A 17,083-nucleotide genomic window follows, 5' to 3' on the forward strand; every position below is an offset into this window, starting at 1 on the left:
GCAATCACTAAATCTCTCGCCTTTGGTGTGAGCAGTCCCGGGTTCGATTCCCGGTGGGGACACTCAGTCGAAAAAGTGTAAAATGCTTTTTCAGGCCAACCATCCTGAATGATGTTTCCCTGGGTTTTCCTCATTCTCACCAGCAAATACCGGGATGGTATCTAATATATAGGTCCCAGGCCACATCCTTTCTTTCCCAAACCGTTCTTCCTTCCCTTTCCCCGGGTAGTGTTCTCGCTGAGGAACATCATCCTTCATACGTGACGGACTACCATGTCCATAGATGCCGAAAGCTCAGAAATCTAAAATCTTAATCTTTATCACATAAATTTCTTGGCGTCCTCCCATTCAAATTTCTGTCTGCTCATTGAATTGAAACAATGCCAAGTTGCTTATTTTCATAATAATGTAAGCAAGCGGGAAAAAATGAAGAGGTGTTTTCACAAATTTGTTTGGCTTCTTTCTTTCACTCTCGGTTAGATCATGCGTAGGTATGCATGTTTGTGTTTTGTCTAGGTATAACAAACGGTTTCGCGAGCTCGAAATATTTTAACAACCGGTTCTAGCAAACCGGTGCTAACCGGCTGAAGAGCACCCCTGCAAGTAAACACTATGTTGTTTAAAATACATGAACTTAGTATAAAATACAGCCATTAAAGCCAGTATTATGGTATTGTTCTTACTATTGAAGATCATTGTTTCTTTCTATAGTCCATTGATGCAGTGACATATCAGAACAATCAACGAGACATATTGCTTAAGTCAAGCTTGATATTGTTAAATTGGAACATACTGTTCATCTATTGTAACGACTAGTGGCGTATTTACGATTTTGTTTCGGGGGGCTTTGCCTGGAAATGTGAAAATTCTGCAAGATATTTCAATTACTTTACTATAGTAAGTAAGATTTCAGGGGGGTTTAAGCCCGGAAGCCCCCCTAAATACGCCAGTGGTAACGACGAAAATACTATTTGCCAGTCTTCTTCAAAAAAGTTATCCTTTACGCATATTAAATTACTTGCTGTTCCTGGGACATCATTTCATTAAAAGTTCTAAAGCATTTTCGAAAGGACTGACCACTTTATCTCTACTCTGATTCATTAACTCATTTAAATATGTTTCACACAAGGTATAAATAAAGAAATTGTATCTTAGCTAACAAAATATATCCAACTGCTTTTGAACTTACACTCATTACCAGAAATAGCATTCGTTAGTGATACAAAATTATAAATACAAAGCACCCTCATCCATCATACGAAAGTTAAATCAGGACATGCCTCCTTTCTTTATTACAAGATAACTTTGCTTTAGATCCGACTTCTCCTTTTTCACTTATTCTTCTTATCAAATGAAATCAAACAAGTTCATTTTTTAATGTGTTTTGGAGAAATACCATATCATGTGTAAATATGCTCTGTTCCAAGGACAATGAGCTGAATTTGCAGTAGGGAGCTTTTTCTCAAGACAAAATTTTAACCAATAAAATATATTGATATACAATACCTCGTATATTTTTTGAGGTACGAAAGAAGGATACAATCTACGGCATACTAGCCTATATATCTTAATATTACATAAGATACCTGATTTTGGATGAAGGAAGTCTACATTTTCCATTTCTTTGGAAACGTGGAATTTGTAGCCGATAAATTAGTATTCAATATTATTTGGAAAGAAATATTTACAGTATCCCCATATCCATTTAATAGATAGCGAGGAACATACCTTTTTGACAGGGATATATTTATTTTATTTTCTTCATGGTATTTTTATCCTCTTCTACTGTACACACGAAAGAAACTCTTGTTGGTTGCATTTGCTTTTGAGCATGATTGAAACATTTATGTTTCAATCCTAGCTTGGATTTGAGCCTTCTAATCAAAAGTATGTCAGCTCACGAGGCTGAATTATTTACGGCGAGAGTAATTTGTTTTCTCAGCAACTTGTTAATTATGAGAAAAAGAAATTGTGCCTTCTTTTTTCCATAAACTTTACGATGAGGGGTTTTGGTATTAAACATTCAAGAAAATGACTAGAAAGAGATTAAATAATGACGAGATGGTTTAAAAGATTGTATGGGGAACAACATTAAACCACGACTGTATGGGTACTAAACCTAATGAAAAACATTTGTGTAGATACCTACGAACACATTTTATCTTTCGCTTGAGTAGCTTGTAATTTCATGTTTAAAGATCTGAGTCATTACGCGATGGAAATATTCTTTACCAATATAAGACGCATTAATCGTAAGGTTTTTAAAGCGTTACTTCATATCCAAAAAAAGATGTCTGATATTAACTGTATGTTCACTTGTATTTACTTCAAGCTACTAAGAGTAAAAAAAAACTGGATACCTATTTCTAATTTAATACTACATAATATTGAAACATTAGATTAAGCCAACTATCATTTATACATAAGCTTCCTCTTTACCGTTTATGGTTTTGGTAATTGATAATACTTTCAGTTCTTATCAAAAGAAAATTGAGTTAGAAACACATCAAGATACAAAGTATGAAAATCAATGTTCAAGTTAAGCTTTTGTGGAGAACTAAGAAAGTTAGAAATGCAAGTTTAATTAAAAACAATTAGAAAATTCTATCGAAAATTAGTAACAACAGGATCTGTATTTGATTCTCGCATCTCGTATGACTTTCAACTTTATGATCTAATGTTACTCATATACGAAGATTGTTCGAAAGAAGCTCTAAAAAGTCCATCCGTTTGGCATCCAAATAAAGCGAGTTAACAAACTATAACATTGAGCCCGAGAATACTAACGTTATTTTCTAACATGTTAATAGTAACTATAAATAAAGCTGATGCATACTTTCGTATATGTATTTAAAGTGTAGAAACATGTACTAATAAAGTAATCAATTAACGCTATATGCACTTTATTATCTTACAAGATATTACCGGCTAGCAACTGGAAGTTTGTATAATCTTTTAGAGGTATGAATGCGGTCACAGGTTGTCATTTGTCTTAAGTTTTACTTAATATTAATATAAAATACTCTAAATGCAAAAAAACTTTTTCCTCGCGTTCAGTTTTTCTTTTGACAAACAATTCAGACAATTTCTTATTATGGTAACCGGACTTCGTTCGTTACACGTTTTGCAGTGAAGAAATTAGTGTTATTGGTTTCCTTTTCCGTTGCCGCTATTTGTTGCTGTTCCTCAGCGCCTCTGCACACTTTTTCGTTTTACCTTTAAGCTCTTTCCTCATTGTTGATATGAAACGTAGTTCCTCTTGTTATGGTATTATCGGTTTCTGGTTTAAATCTATCATGAAATTAACTTTTGATAGAAAATATATATATCCTCTGTTGTCGCTCGAGAGAATTGGTAAGTATAAATAGCGTAAGCATTGATTTTTATCGGAGCACTAAATACTGCAAGGTATTCTCTTTTTCTTTCAATTTTGGCCTTAGTTCTATTCACTACCTCATTTATAATATCAGTTGTGAAAAATATATTTAAGTATTCTTGTTAGTACGGAATGATTTTTCTTGTAGATCCAGAACAAATGTGAACTGTATTCTTACTTTCTGTTTTTTCACCGTAATTTGAATTGTAAGAAATCTTCCATAAGAGAAAAACAACTTTTTATCCATTAATTCAGCTTTATCAAAGCAAAGAACATCTAAAGGTGTCATCTCATCGGATTTCGTAGATCTGCAGAGCTTTCAAATTTCTCCGTTTCGCCTCTATCGTCCTCTTCTATTTCAATAAGCATATGGACTACCAGTTCTTTCTTAAAATAGTCACAGCTTAATTTTAAGATAAAACAGGATATCTTCGTGAAACTAACGATCATAACTAGGTGAATGTGAATGTTGCGTTGTTTTAAGTAAAAAAGAATACCTACAATCCTAAACAAGCATAAAATGTACGTATAAATTTTAGTATATTATATTAAGTATTCTTATACAAAAACAAATTTTATTAGTGGATGAACTAAGGAGAAATCACCACCCCATAGTTTGCTGACAGCAGAAAGAGAACATATGTCATGTCATGTCAAAATATAGTTCTGAAGGTAGAATATCACCTATTCGTATCTCCGAGAGGAGGATGTCTTTGGAAGGATTATTGGACGAGAGAGTACTAATGTGGGTAAACAGCTAAAGGAAGGAAGAAAAACGAAAGCAAAAGGTTTAGGATAGGTAGTATGTAACAAAGAGATATATTAGAAAATCTTAAAAGAGAAATGAAACATAATAATATAAAGTTTGTGAATTTACATGGAAAGCAAATTGGGAATTGGGGAGAAAGGAAATAGAATGTTTAGTCAAGTACTGAAACGTGTAGTCACAATGAAGATGGAATAATTCTTGGTAAACGCTTGAAAGAGAAGGTAGCGAAGAAAGAATTGGTTGATGACAGATTTATGATGTGAAAACTTAATGTAAAGTGATCTAGATAGTACAGACATAGACAACAGCTACTTTGCACATAACTGAAAAAGTAGAGAAAACAGAAGAAATTGTAGAGAGGGAAGCGAGGTGTACATGCGTAATTGTAATGGGAGATTTTAATGCAGTTATGGGTGAAAAACAGGGACATTGTGTTCTAAGCAAATACAATTTAGGTGAAAGAAATGGAAGGGGAGACGAAATTGTCGATTTCTCTATACATAATTCACACAATTGAAACAATTGAAAACACTTGATTCAATTAGCACAAGAGAAGAAGATATATCTGAAAACTCTTAACCCTTAAGTACTATGGACGAAAATAATCACGTAACTACTATGGAATGGTCTGTCAGACCGCATTGTAGTTTCACATTTCCTGAGTAGTAGTTTCATTGCATATGTTTAAAAATGATATCCTACATATCTTAGTTGCTTATAGAAAAGTAAAACATAGTAATTTCACGATGTAAAAAAAGCTTTATATTTTTAAAACAATGAGAAAGAGAACATAGTCAAAATTTGCAACAATGCTTTCATTGTTATACTAAAATTGTAATTGTTGAAATATTCAATTTTTTCTCCGTTTCTATGTAGTCAAAATAACACTAATTTAAAATACACTGTTCTTATAGATGCACTGAGAATAAAAAAAAAACAGTAATAACGGAAAAAAAACATGGAATTTTAGCTTTTTTAAACTTACAGGAAGGTACTGTTATAGTTGTACTCTTACATTTTTTTTGTAGTTTAAAGGTAATGAATAAAACTTATTTTTAGTTCTTATATGATGGAGAAAGTAAAGAAAATAACTTTACGTTTTGACAGTAACGACAGTACCGCACTAACTTTTCTGATAGCATGCACTATCTTCAGGTAGGCACTTATATCTTCTTTTTCTGCACTGCAAGGAAATCGGTACCCCACACCGCTGACACGAATGAGTATCTTTGCTTTGCGCTTACAACTCAATTGACAGAAGACTATATTTTCCTTCTGAACTCCTTATGCGCGATGGTGAGAAACTCACTTTCAAGTTCTTGATTGAAAAACTCAGCTCTCGTGGCAGATGTCCGATGAAAAATCTACGTACTTTGTGAGGCCTAACAAGTCCTTTTGCCAACGTTTTCATGAAATCACGTCTTGTCATCACTGCAGACTTAGCGTAGACTTGATGTAAGACATACGCATTGACACCACACGCAACATCCACCAGCATAAAGAAAATTGTCAATGGCTATCGTCTTGTTCGACGACTTGATGTGTAATCTGTACATTTTTGTTTAGAGTATCCACTACGCCTTTACTCATGTTATAAAATGTGATTATTTCAGGTTTTCCAGTCTCTGGGTTATTATTTGATGTGTGGTGCAAGACGTGCCACACGGTAAGACACAAAAACTGCTAATAATCAGTAGATAACGAAAGACAACTGATCAGCAAAATACTGACGTAACTACTATAGTACGTCTCTGAGACCGCTCGACCCCTCCAGCGCCGAGCACAGGGGATCAATACGTAACTTCACAATACGTAACCATTAGCTAGACAGGAAGGTAGACGAAAAGATCCACTTGTAGTAGTAAGACTGTGGAAAATATAATGATATGAAAAGTCGCAGCGGTCTGAGAGACGGTCCATAGTACTTACGGGTTAATAGACAGTCGAAAATATCAGACAGACTATATTAGAGGAAGTAAGAAAAATCTTTTAATTGATCCCTCAAGTGATCTACCAATGATGGCAGAATACCTATGATAATGATAAGGGTAATACTTTAGTTGGTATTTAAACAGGAAAATACCGTAAAACTCTTAAACGTTAATTGAGACGGAAGTAAATAATAAGATGGTTCATTAACGTGTCCTAACTGCAGTGTAGACTTAGAATAAAGATTAACTTAAGTCAATAAAAGGGCAATTTTTGCTCAATTGTGAAACTTACTGGCTGATAGAACATCATTGTTAAAAAGACAAGCCAATAATAGTGAGCACTATCATATCAAATATAAAGTAAATGACCTGTAGGTGTCAAAGCACTTTTTAAACAGTTAGTAAAATAATACATGAAATTGGTTAAACTCACCTATTTCTGACATATATTCGTAAGATGCAGGTGAGTGTTGGGTGAGGGAAAATAGGTTGTTGATCAGAATCGCATTTATATATCCATATTGTTTGTTTTCCTTGAAGTTCCAATACAGGCTAACTCTGCAAAGACAAAATAATAAGAAAATATTAATAATAATAATAATAATAATAATAATAATAATAATAATAATAATAATAATAATAATAATAATAATAATAATAATAATAATAATAACAGGTATATATATATAGCTATGTGTTTATTCAGCAAAGGTATAGTTTTCTTTTTAGAAAGAACATCTATCCTTCGTACAGAACTACAGATATGATACAGAGTCATTAATTTTATTCCACAATGAAAAGTTTCGTCATAATATGTAAAAGCTGCAAACAGAAACATGAAGTCCAGAAAATAGCACAAGTGCAGTGAAGGAAATATAATAAAGTATATTCAGTTTTTATTATATTAAGTGACATAAAAAGCCAGGATTATACATTCTCATTTTTCATTTTTTTATATTTTGAATCCATATTTTCATCTTGTGTGGGTGTATTTATCATTCTGCTGTCTTTGTTACACCAAGAACTCATAAAATGTCGACAATTTATACCTTAATAAGATATGTGGAATTGCGAAGTGACTACGTGAAAACAGTGTAAATATTATTCTTCCTAGGGAAAGTTCCTGTTTCTGGTTGTTAGATATTGTTCTTTTTGTTAGTTGTTAATGTTTACGAAGACTTTTCTTTCACAATTAAAATGTTTAGTTTTATTCAAACTGATATTTTAAGAATAACTCTTCATCAGAGATACTCGGTATAAGTCTATTACATTCTGAAACATAGAAAAGATAAAAAAGGTTTTAAAAGATAGAAAGATAATGGGTAGAAAAGAAAGAAATAAAAAAGGTATAAGAAACAATCAATTGATTCTACACAGTTAGTTATAAAAGTAAAACCTCTTCTAATATTTCCCAGAGACAATGTACGTAAAATGGAAGCCACATTGCCTAGCTGAATTCCTAAGCTGATACGTTTTATGGTCATTTGTTTAAAGACAGCCTACCGGGAAGGTTTTGTTTCGAAGCGCCGCGCGTGGGGAAATTTGGAGCTAATGGTTCTTGTTCGAACACGCAGTAAAGCTTTCTAAAAATGAGTGACATAAGCGCCATGCTGGTAAAAGGAAGCATCCTGTTGTATAATCCTAAATACAAAAGCAAGTGATAAAAATACCACTATCAAAATGGCTTATATAACTCTCTCCTTAATGAAAAACTTGATATAAACAAGCGAATCTGTAATTATATAATCAGGTGTATAGGAGTATTAGATGAGGTGTCGAGCACACAACGCTGCTGACTGGTTTGAATACAACAATGTACAAACGGGTCCTTTGTTGTTTTCGTTCATGATAGGTGTTGGGGTAAGAAGGCCCATTCTGTACATAAGCCATGTAGGGTAAGACGGCTCTACAAATATTGTTATGCTAGTTGAATATATAGTGAATTTAGAATAATAAATACGTATCTTGCAATGATATGCAGTACAACAGTTACAAGGCTCGCTTCCGTGTTCCATCTTCATAAATGCACAAAACACAAACAGGATATTAGCTGTCATTAGATGGTTTAGTCGAGAGCATGCACTAGCTACCAGAAACAAAGTTGTTCCAATTAGTGGAAGTCGTACTTTTGTATTGTGGAAACTGTATTTTTACTGTATTGTATGTTGTTGGAGTGAACAGTCAAGAAAAGTGAGTACTCAGGAGCAAAAGAGTTCTGGAAATCAAGGGAAAGGAATCTCAAGGAAACGTAGTGCAAACCATTGTTATAAGTGTGGCGGTTGTTATTACAATGCAATTAATGGGAAGAAATGGTTCAAGTGTAACTACTGCAAGGGTTGGTTCCATGATGATGGTTTTGAGAGAGATAGAGTCCAGGTTGGAATATGTGCTCTTTGTAGTGATTAGTGATTCTTTATAGAGGGTACATACAATATGGACTCATGCTGAAGTATTATTTTTAACAGTAGGCAGTCTTTGACACATGTTTGTAAAAACGGCCTACTTTCCACTACCTGATATTTTGATTTATTGTGCAGACAGGATGTCTGATTAGTGAATAAAACATGTATTTTCCGATAATTTAAACAACAATAGTGTTAATCATTAAATTACTTTTTCTTCAAAAATTTATATTTTTTTGTTATTCAGGAACAAAGTCCTTAGCGGTGCCTTCTTTGAACAAATGGCCCTATAAGTGAGTAATTTTACCATTCCTTTGCAGTACTGAGTTTAGAAGGAGTTCGGATCTTTTGTTTAAATCTGGACCTGTAAAACTGTTCGGGTTGGTGTCTGAGGTATGTACTGTACCTTCACGGACGATGCAATTCAAGTCGCTTTCCATGTTAAGCTGTAAGTCCACGTTTCATATAGCCTCATTGCTCAATCGGACCATAAAACTCAAATTTAAAAACATGAGTCCGATGTTTAACGTTCTCATTTTTGTTGATATTAGAATATGAAAGTTACCAGTATGTAATGAACCATGTTCTATTTTTCCACATTGCATTGACTCTGTGTAATGACGTTCATGTTTTCAAGCTTGATTTATCCTGAAAGATTAAATTATATAACTTTACACCATGATTAATTCCTTCCAAATACCTCACACATTGCTGGTATTTAGAGAAACCATCACATTATGGATACAATGGCCCCCCTTTGATACATTGTTGAAGAACATTTGCAGAAGAAGTATGAGGATTTTACAAAAAAAAAAAAATGTTTGTGAATAAGCAGATGCTTTTTATTACGAAGACAAAACCCATTTATCTGAACTTTGTAGTGAAGTAACTAGAAACCAAACAAAGCTGAATTGTGTATTTTATTTCAAACCGTATCAAGTTTCAATAGACGTATTCTTCTCTTTAGAATTATCGGACGGAAGTATCTCTCTTATGTCATTGACAAAGTCCAAGTGTGTTTTAATAGAATTTACAGAAAATAGGTGAAGGATAAAAATGAAAGATGATGTAAAAGTGATTATATTACAAAATATGAAAAAGAAAGGAAACCGAGAAAATGTCAAAAATATCTTTTGCATGGGTGAAGAGATAGATCAATGTTCGTTCAACTTCTGTAGAAATAATCTCTATTGTGCTAAGGCTTTTGATTTTTTAATTCTTTGAAGTTACTTCATAAAAGCTATTCATTACTAATTCTCTTTATGTATGTGGTATTTATGTGTATTTATGCGCCTTTGCTTTATCTGGAATTTATTTTTCCTTTTCTTGTGATGACTACTTCATTTGTGTTCCTTTTATAAGGGCAACTTCATTCTCTAAATCTTTTGTCACGAAGGACTTTACTTCCAGCTATATATATATATATATATATATATATATATATATATATATATATATATATAATATTATCTCTTCAAAGTTATATAAAAACAATTGTAAGATTTCACCCAATTAATGTTATCTAATTTTCAATTCCACGCAATCGAGTTCAGAGAATATTATTTATAGTATAATATTATAAATAAAATGTTTCCTTAACTAATACGAACATATTGATTTCTGGTTCTCCTTCTTAACAATAACATTTCTGAGGTACGCATGACAACATATGGAGCGCGCTTTACGTGCTTATGTAGTTCTATTGTGCAAGAGTTAGTTACACTGGAAATTATTTACGTGTCCGTTCTTCATTTGTTCTCTCAGTAATGACCAGGGGCATCAACCAGGGTTATTTTGGGTCAACCCCCCAAATCACACTATAGTAAACTACTAAGGAAACACGTGAATCTCCGCTAGATTGGTGGAGAAACTTGTCTCCGTCTTCCTCCTTGAGAAAAACCTGAATTTACGGTACTGGTTACGAGGATCTGTTAGTACTTCAATTCCTGTGAGATCTGAATACAAGAAAATTATTGATAAATAGCAATAACACGAAATGTGTCTTTATAAATGGTGTAAAATAACCAGTTTGACTGTTGTGCATCGAATAGTTGCTAGTTTATATGAGAGTTTAAAATTTTGACATCTTGAGCTTCTATTTTGTTTTGTTTGTGCAAAATCGACTCCAAATTTCAGAGCAGAGCTGTAGCAGATCCTAGAAGGACACTATATCGACTTCATTTTGGATGCTTTTGTTCATGAATAAGTTAAATTTGAAGTAATGTTACAATAGAATGGAAATAAATGTCCATCTATAATATTGGCACATGCTGAAAGAGTAAAAAAAAAACTTACGATACGACGGCCAAGCTCATCACAAACATCAATTACAAAATCTATGAACGGAATGTATGTAAAAGTTTCGCTGTACATCTTTGAGTGAAGGAAGAATACACGAAACATTGTTACTTCTTTTATGTGGGATAGATGTGATGATACAAACTACTTCCAAGAAGAAGAAGAAGAACTGTCAGCACATGGTAAATATATCTAATTCGTAATGAACGTGCTGCATCCAAAATAAGTTTTGATTAACGGAAAATACTACCATCACCTTATCTCAAATTTGGTTTATGAGCGAAATGCGCTACAGTTCTGGACAGATTGGGAAGAACGGTTACGAATATCGAAAAAATCCTCCTATAAGAGATTCTAAGACCACTGACGGAGTCTTCATAATTATTATTGTATACTCTGTGAACATCCTATATGTTAAAGTTATAACGACCACTAAATGTACATTACTATGAAAAACACCAGTTTGTAATTAGCTTATTGATTGTTTTTCACATTTTATATGTCGTTATAGCCCTCACTCCGTATATTTATATAATCTAGGTTACTGTTTTATCAAAATCCATCTAAACACTTCATTTAGATATTACCTTTTTTATTGTCGTACGTAATTAATTAAACATTTACACACTTTTAAATATTGTACATGCATATATCACAAGATGGATTCTCTATATATTATATGTTTTCCGTTGCTATGACGACTTACAAAACATGTCATCACTATCACAACAAAATATCAATCATAATAACAGAAAAGAAATTACATGTATTTCCCTTTATATTTTCTTTTTCTTCCTCTTGAACAGCTTGTGCATATTTTAAAAGCACATTTTGCCCGTAAATACAAGTTATTATATTAAAATTACACAACACCGTTACATAATGTCGCCCGAAAAATGGGACTTTTTTCATTTAAAAATAAAAAAGAAATCCTGAACCGTTTGATATCACATGATGGTTATTTGAGTTTTCGAATGACCCTCGTATATGCAATAATTACAATTCATACAATCATATATCATATTTCACTTTTATTCAATATTATTTTTATATTTATCTTAATTCTTATAATTAATTTCATTTTATACGATTCAACATTGACAATAGAAGGTACATTCAAATAACGTTATAAAAGTTGTTTAATTTAGTCCTTTCAAGGCCATCCATACGTGTTACAAGTTGGAAGTTAACAAAATCTATGTCATTTTCTTAGGCAAAACTAAGAAGATTGCGAAAAGGATACTATTATGATGTTTATATGACTGTTTCCTTAAATGACAAAGGATCAAATATATACTCAGAAGAAATGAAATTTATAAATAAAATATCGAGAATATTTAGAACAAAACACGATAATCAACTTCATAACACAAACTAACATAAATAAAAATTTATCATATTAAGCATTAGTTCAAAGATTAAATGTCATTCATGTTAACTTTGGTTACAACTTCCAAAGGAACTAATGTTTTAACTAATTGCATTCATTTGCTTTTAGTGTACTTCGAAAGACGTCATAACTTAAGCTCTTCAATATTGCTTAAGCCCAAAATTCGAAAAGTTTAGGATTAATTTGTTTGATACCTAAATGTGTTACGATTATTAATATTATCTTCATAGAATTCAAATAAAGTACAAATAACAAAGGAAATCATGACGATATTTACAGTGAAAATAAACAAAAATCAATTGATTATAGTTTTCTCGGATACCGTAACTTTAGCTTAAGTTACATGACCAATGAATTCGTTTAGGTTGCATTGAAAATCATAAATCGGAATAAAATCTTGCACGTTATTTACATCTACAGTTCTTTGTTTCCTATTTTGAGAATTTTTGCCATCCAGAAAATTTCTACGAAATCCAATTCAAAAGAAATTAGATCGAATGATTGCATGCTTCCTAAGTGTAGTACGATTACTATTACTGTTGCTACTAAGATTAGATTCGGTTACATTACCGGTACACGTGAATTTAACATTACTTTTTACATTGGAATCACACTTTAATCTCACATGGATATTTCGAACTTGGTTTCGATTAAGGTTATTTTGTTTCTGGTTAGTATTGTATTGCACCATTGATGGATTTTCAAAATTTTGAAATGTCATACCTAGATGATTGAAGTCAACGCATTGCATTACGTTCTGTAAAAGCACCATCGGATTGTTCACTATTATCATTCTGGTCTTTTCGTTGAGTGAACATTTCAACAGCTCCAACTCAATCGACCAATCACTACAAGCATTGTTGGGAACACTCGTTCGCTTTCTGAATTTCACAAATACTGGAATCAATTTTCTTCCTGCTACATGAACCAATGTCGTATATATATCATTAAAAAATTCTATTACAATTACTTCATATCCAGAATTAATATCATGTTGAATATACTGTGAATACAAGCAACCAATAGCATTCACTAGACGAAGATGACCATAACTTTTCGCATATTGATGCATACTAAAATCTTCGTTACACGCAGCATCAGTAACAGAATCAAAAACATTCGAATAAAGAGAGAAGTCAGGATAATCTAATTCAACTAATACCGCAGAAGTTTTTTGCGAACACTCAGCAAATTTCATTCATACATTTAAATCAATGACCTCATATTCCTTCGTCTATGCAAATTTGGGATCTACATTCTCTATAGTTTCCATGAAAGGTTCAGGTTCACTTATTTGGTTCCTGTGTTCATTAGTTATAGTTTCTACAACTACAACTGAATTTTGCACTTCGGTGACGCTAGTAGTATTTGTTTCATTTTGAGATCACTCTGTTCAATTTGCTGATTTGTATTCTCAATTTGTTCTGATAAATGTTGACTATTACTGTCGAGTTGTTGCTTCAATTGTACAATCTGCTGATTCATTTGCTTACCAAAATCTTGCTTCAATTGTCCTATCTGCTGATTCATTTGTTCACCAAAATCTTGCTTCAATTGTCCTATCTGCTGTTTAATAAGGTCAGCTAGTTCAGAGGAAGTGTACATTTCCCTATTGGCAATTGCTTCAGGTATATTTTCACTAGAGATGCAAGGGCTCGGAAAAAAACCGGCTTTTTTGGAAAAAAACTCGGTTTTTTCTGCTTTGCTTTTTTGCTTGGGAAATTTTGGGCTTTTTTCAAAATACTGCTTTAAATTGATAAAACAGACTTTGTATCGCTTCTCTATAACACAAAAAATCATTTAATTAGTGGTTGATGCTGATAATAATATAAAACATCGAAAATAAACTATGAATTTCGAAAAAAATATTTCAAACAATTTTTCTTCAACATTCTTTGCATTATGAATTCCACAGGATTAACCAATGTATATAATAAGAATTTTTTAACCTCCTATATACAAAAGTAAGCAGAGTTGGCAAGAACCGTGGTTGTTTTTGAAAATGCCAAAAACCCGTTTTTTGGGGGGTGTTTAAACTAGGTTTTTTGGGTTTAAACCAGGCTTTTTTGACTTAGATTTTTTGCTTTATGTATTTGGTCTAGGAATTAATTCGTGCGGTTGGTATGCACACATTGAAGCTGTAGTACAAACACAAAATACATAAATACCTTAAGAAAAATATTGTCCATCGCTAGCCACCACTTTCGCCCATCTGTCAGGCAATGTACGGATTCCGTGGCGAAAGAAGTCCTCATCCTTGGAAGCGATCCAGTCAGAGACCCATGTTTCGATATCTTCTGAAGAAGTAAACCGCTGTCCAATCAAATCGTTGTTCATGCAATCGAACAAGTAGTAGTCCGAAGGAGCAACGTCTGGTGAATACGGCGGGTGGGGTAAAACTTCCCATCCGACATTTTCTAAATAGATTTTGACCGGTTTTGCGACATGTGGGCGAGCGTTATCATGTTGAACAATAAGTTTATCATGTCTGTTCTCCCATTCTGGTCGTGTTCTGGCCAGAGCTTGCTTCAAACGCATTAATTGTCGTCGATAACGTTCTCCATTCATAGTTTCATCCGGTTGCAGCAGCTCATAGTACACCACACCTTTCATATCCCACCATATGCACAGCATAACCTTTGCACAGTGAATATCTCGTTTTGGTTGTGATGGACCTGGTTCACCTGGTTTCACCCAGGCCTTTTTTCGTTTAGGGTTCTCGTAATGGATCCACTTCTCATCACCCGTAATAATTCGATGCAGAAACCCCTTTCTGCTCTGTCGTTGAAGCAGCAATTCGCAAATGGTTTTTCGTCTTTCAACGTCTCTGTCTTTCAATTCATGTGGAACCCAATGTGATATCTTTTGAATCATTCCCATGGCTTTCAAGCGTTTGGAGACTGTTGTTTGATCAACGCCTAATGCTGCTGCAAGTTGTTCCTGCGTTTGACACGAATCCTGCTCGAGCAATGCTGTCAATTCTTCGTCTTGAAATTTTTTTGGCTGTCCAGCTCGCTCTTGGTCTGCCAAGCCGAAATCACCACTTCTAAACCGTGCAAACCACTTCTGACACGTTCGCTCAGCTAGAGCATGGTTACCATACACTTCCACCAAAATACGATGACTTTCAGTCGCACTTTTCTGCATGTTAAAGTAATGCAGCAGGACACCCCGCAAAAACACTTTATCAGGCACAAATTGCGCCATGTTCACTTAACTACAAACTGGTGTTGTTGACGCTTTAATCCACTGCCCTATACTACGAACGATACGCGATGACAGGGGTTTGCAACACATGTGTGGATACACGGAACTGTGGGACGCTCCGTTCGTTGCGCCATCTCTTGTCCACCCGCAGGAATTAATTCCTAGACCAAATATTTATATTACATATTCACAGAAATAAGTTTGTTTCGCCTTGATGTTATTATGCAACAGCGGGGTTATGCCGGAAGAACTCCCATAAGCTTAAAGAAGTGCGGTCAGTAAATTTCTTAAATTGAGAATCTCCCGCCCTAGCCATTGGGAAAATCCCGTCATTACTTGAAATGTAAGACAATAACGGGAAAATCCTGTTATTGCTTTGCATGTAAAATTTAAAGGTTAACGTACCATAATCAGTACGCTAAAACTGAGGTATTAAATTACAAATTTAGTACCGGTACGTAGATATCATTGAAAGTCCAATCCAAGCTAATGCTGGAAGCTACGTAGGCAATCGATAAATTTTGCCAATTTCTATCAATATATTTAAGCAATATTGGCTTCTTTATAAAACAACACGCATTTAGGCATGCAGAAATATACAATTTGGTTTGTTTCGTATATTTAGGCTTAACATCCTTACGAAATACCGAGGTTATCAAGGAGAAGACTTTCGCTTAAACTGACATCCGAACCGCTACTTGGGTTACGCATGAAAGAAGGTTTGTGGGTCGACCGAGAATTGAACATGGGACACCTTGATTAAAAGGTGAAAGGGAAATAAAACTATTGCAGGTGGTTTGATATCTGGAAACGTCACCATGAAGTTCACACGATTCGCATTTTTCATTCTTTTTATTTTTGTGGTTTAAACCAGTTATTAAAAAAAAAGTTGGTGTAAACCAGCCAACCCTAAAAGAACACAAATAACTAGCAAAATAGTATGTAGTATTTTTACTTCAAAATATTCCATACCCTCTTTTTGAAACAAAATAAAATTAAAATAAAACATAAGAGAAATACTTAGATTTATATGATACACTTAAAGGCTGCACATCTAGAGCTTTTGGTTCTGTATATTCTTGAAATTCTACAATTAAGTTTTATAGAACCACCATCACAGTTTATTCAATCCTCAAGTTTTCTGAATTTTTAACAACAGGGATTCAACATATCGTTACTGAGCTCCCCCCTCCCGAAAAAAGACTACGGAATATATTTAAGTTAAGCTAAATACCACTGCACAACAAACATGACTGAGTGATTAGCTTTTGAGCTTCTATCGGGAAGTCCGGGATTCAACCAGCATTCGACCATTCTGACAAAGCTTTTCTTTGTTCCATCTGTGAATGTAGAAATAGTGCGTATACTGTGAGTTGGCCGACTTCCTTTCTTATTGTTTTTAAATAGTTATTATTACTAATTACCAGCAGTGACGGTTTTGCGAAGGTTAGGGGGGCGGTCTTTCGGACTGAAGCCCGTTCCCCAAAGTTACGGAATGTCTACAACAAACGAAATATCTATTATTTATGCCTTTACTCATAAACTTTAAGCTCCCGTCAAATAAAAATTACGAATGTTTAAAAAAAACTAAACATTAGTAAGAAACCCTTCCCAAAATACTTTTCTAAATCCGTCACTGATTCTCAGTAAAAAATGATTTTTAAAGTTGTATCCGGAAGATTATTGCTAAACATATAAACGAAACGAAAT

The 17,083-nt window shown here is 33.6% G+C and overlaps 1 protein-coding gene across 2 annotated transcripts in view; it reads right to left on the reverse strand.

Annotated features, from left to right (window-relative positions):
• LOC145691617 (tyramine receptor 1-like) overlaps positions 1-17,083 on the reverse strand; it is a 1,380,953-nt gene that overhangs the window by 84,512 nt on the left and 1,279,358 nt on the right. For both annotated transcript variants that reach the window (XM_081767014.1, XM_081767015.1), the window contains one exon: positions 6,510-6,634. The gene's annotated coding sequence lies outside the window, so the exon portion shown is untranslated. The remainder of the gene's footprint in view (positions 1-6,509; positions 6,635-17,083) is intronic.

This window comes from Thermobia domestica, chromosome 1 (genome assembly GCF_964235325.1).
Source record: "Thermobia domestica chromosome 1, izTheDome1.hap1.1, whole genome shotgun sequence".
Classification (NCBI taxonomy): domain Eukaryota; kingdom Metazoa; phylum Arthropoda; class Insecta; order Zygentoma; family Lepismatidae; genus Thermobia; species Thermobia domestica.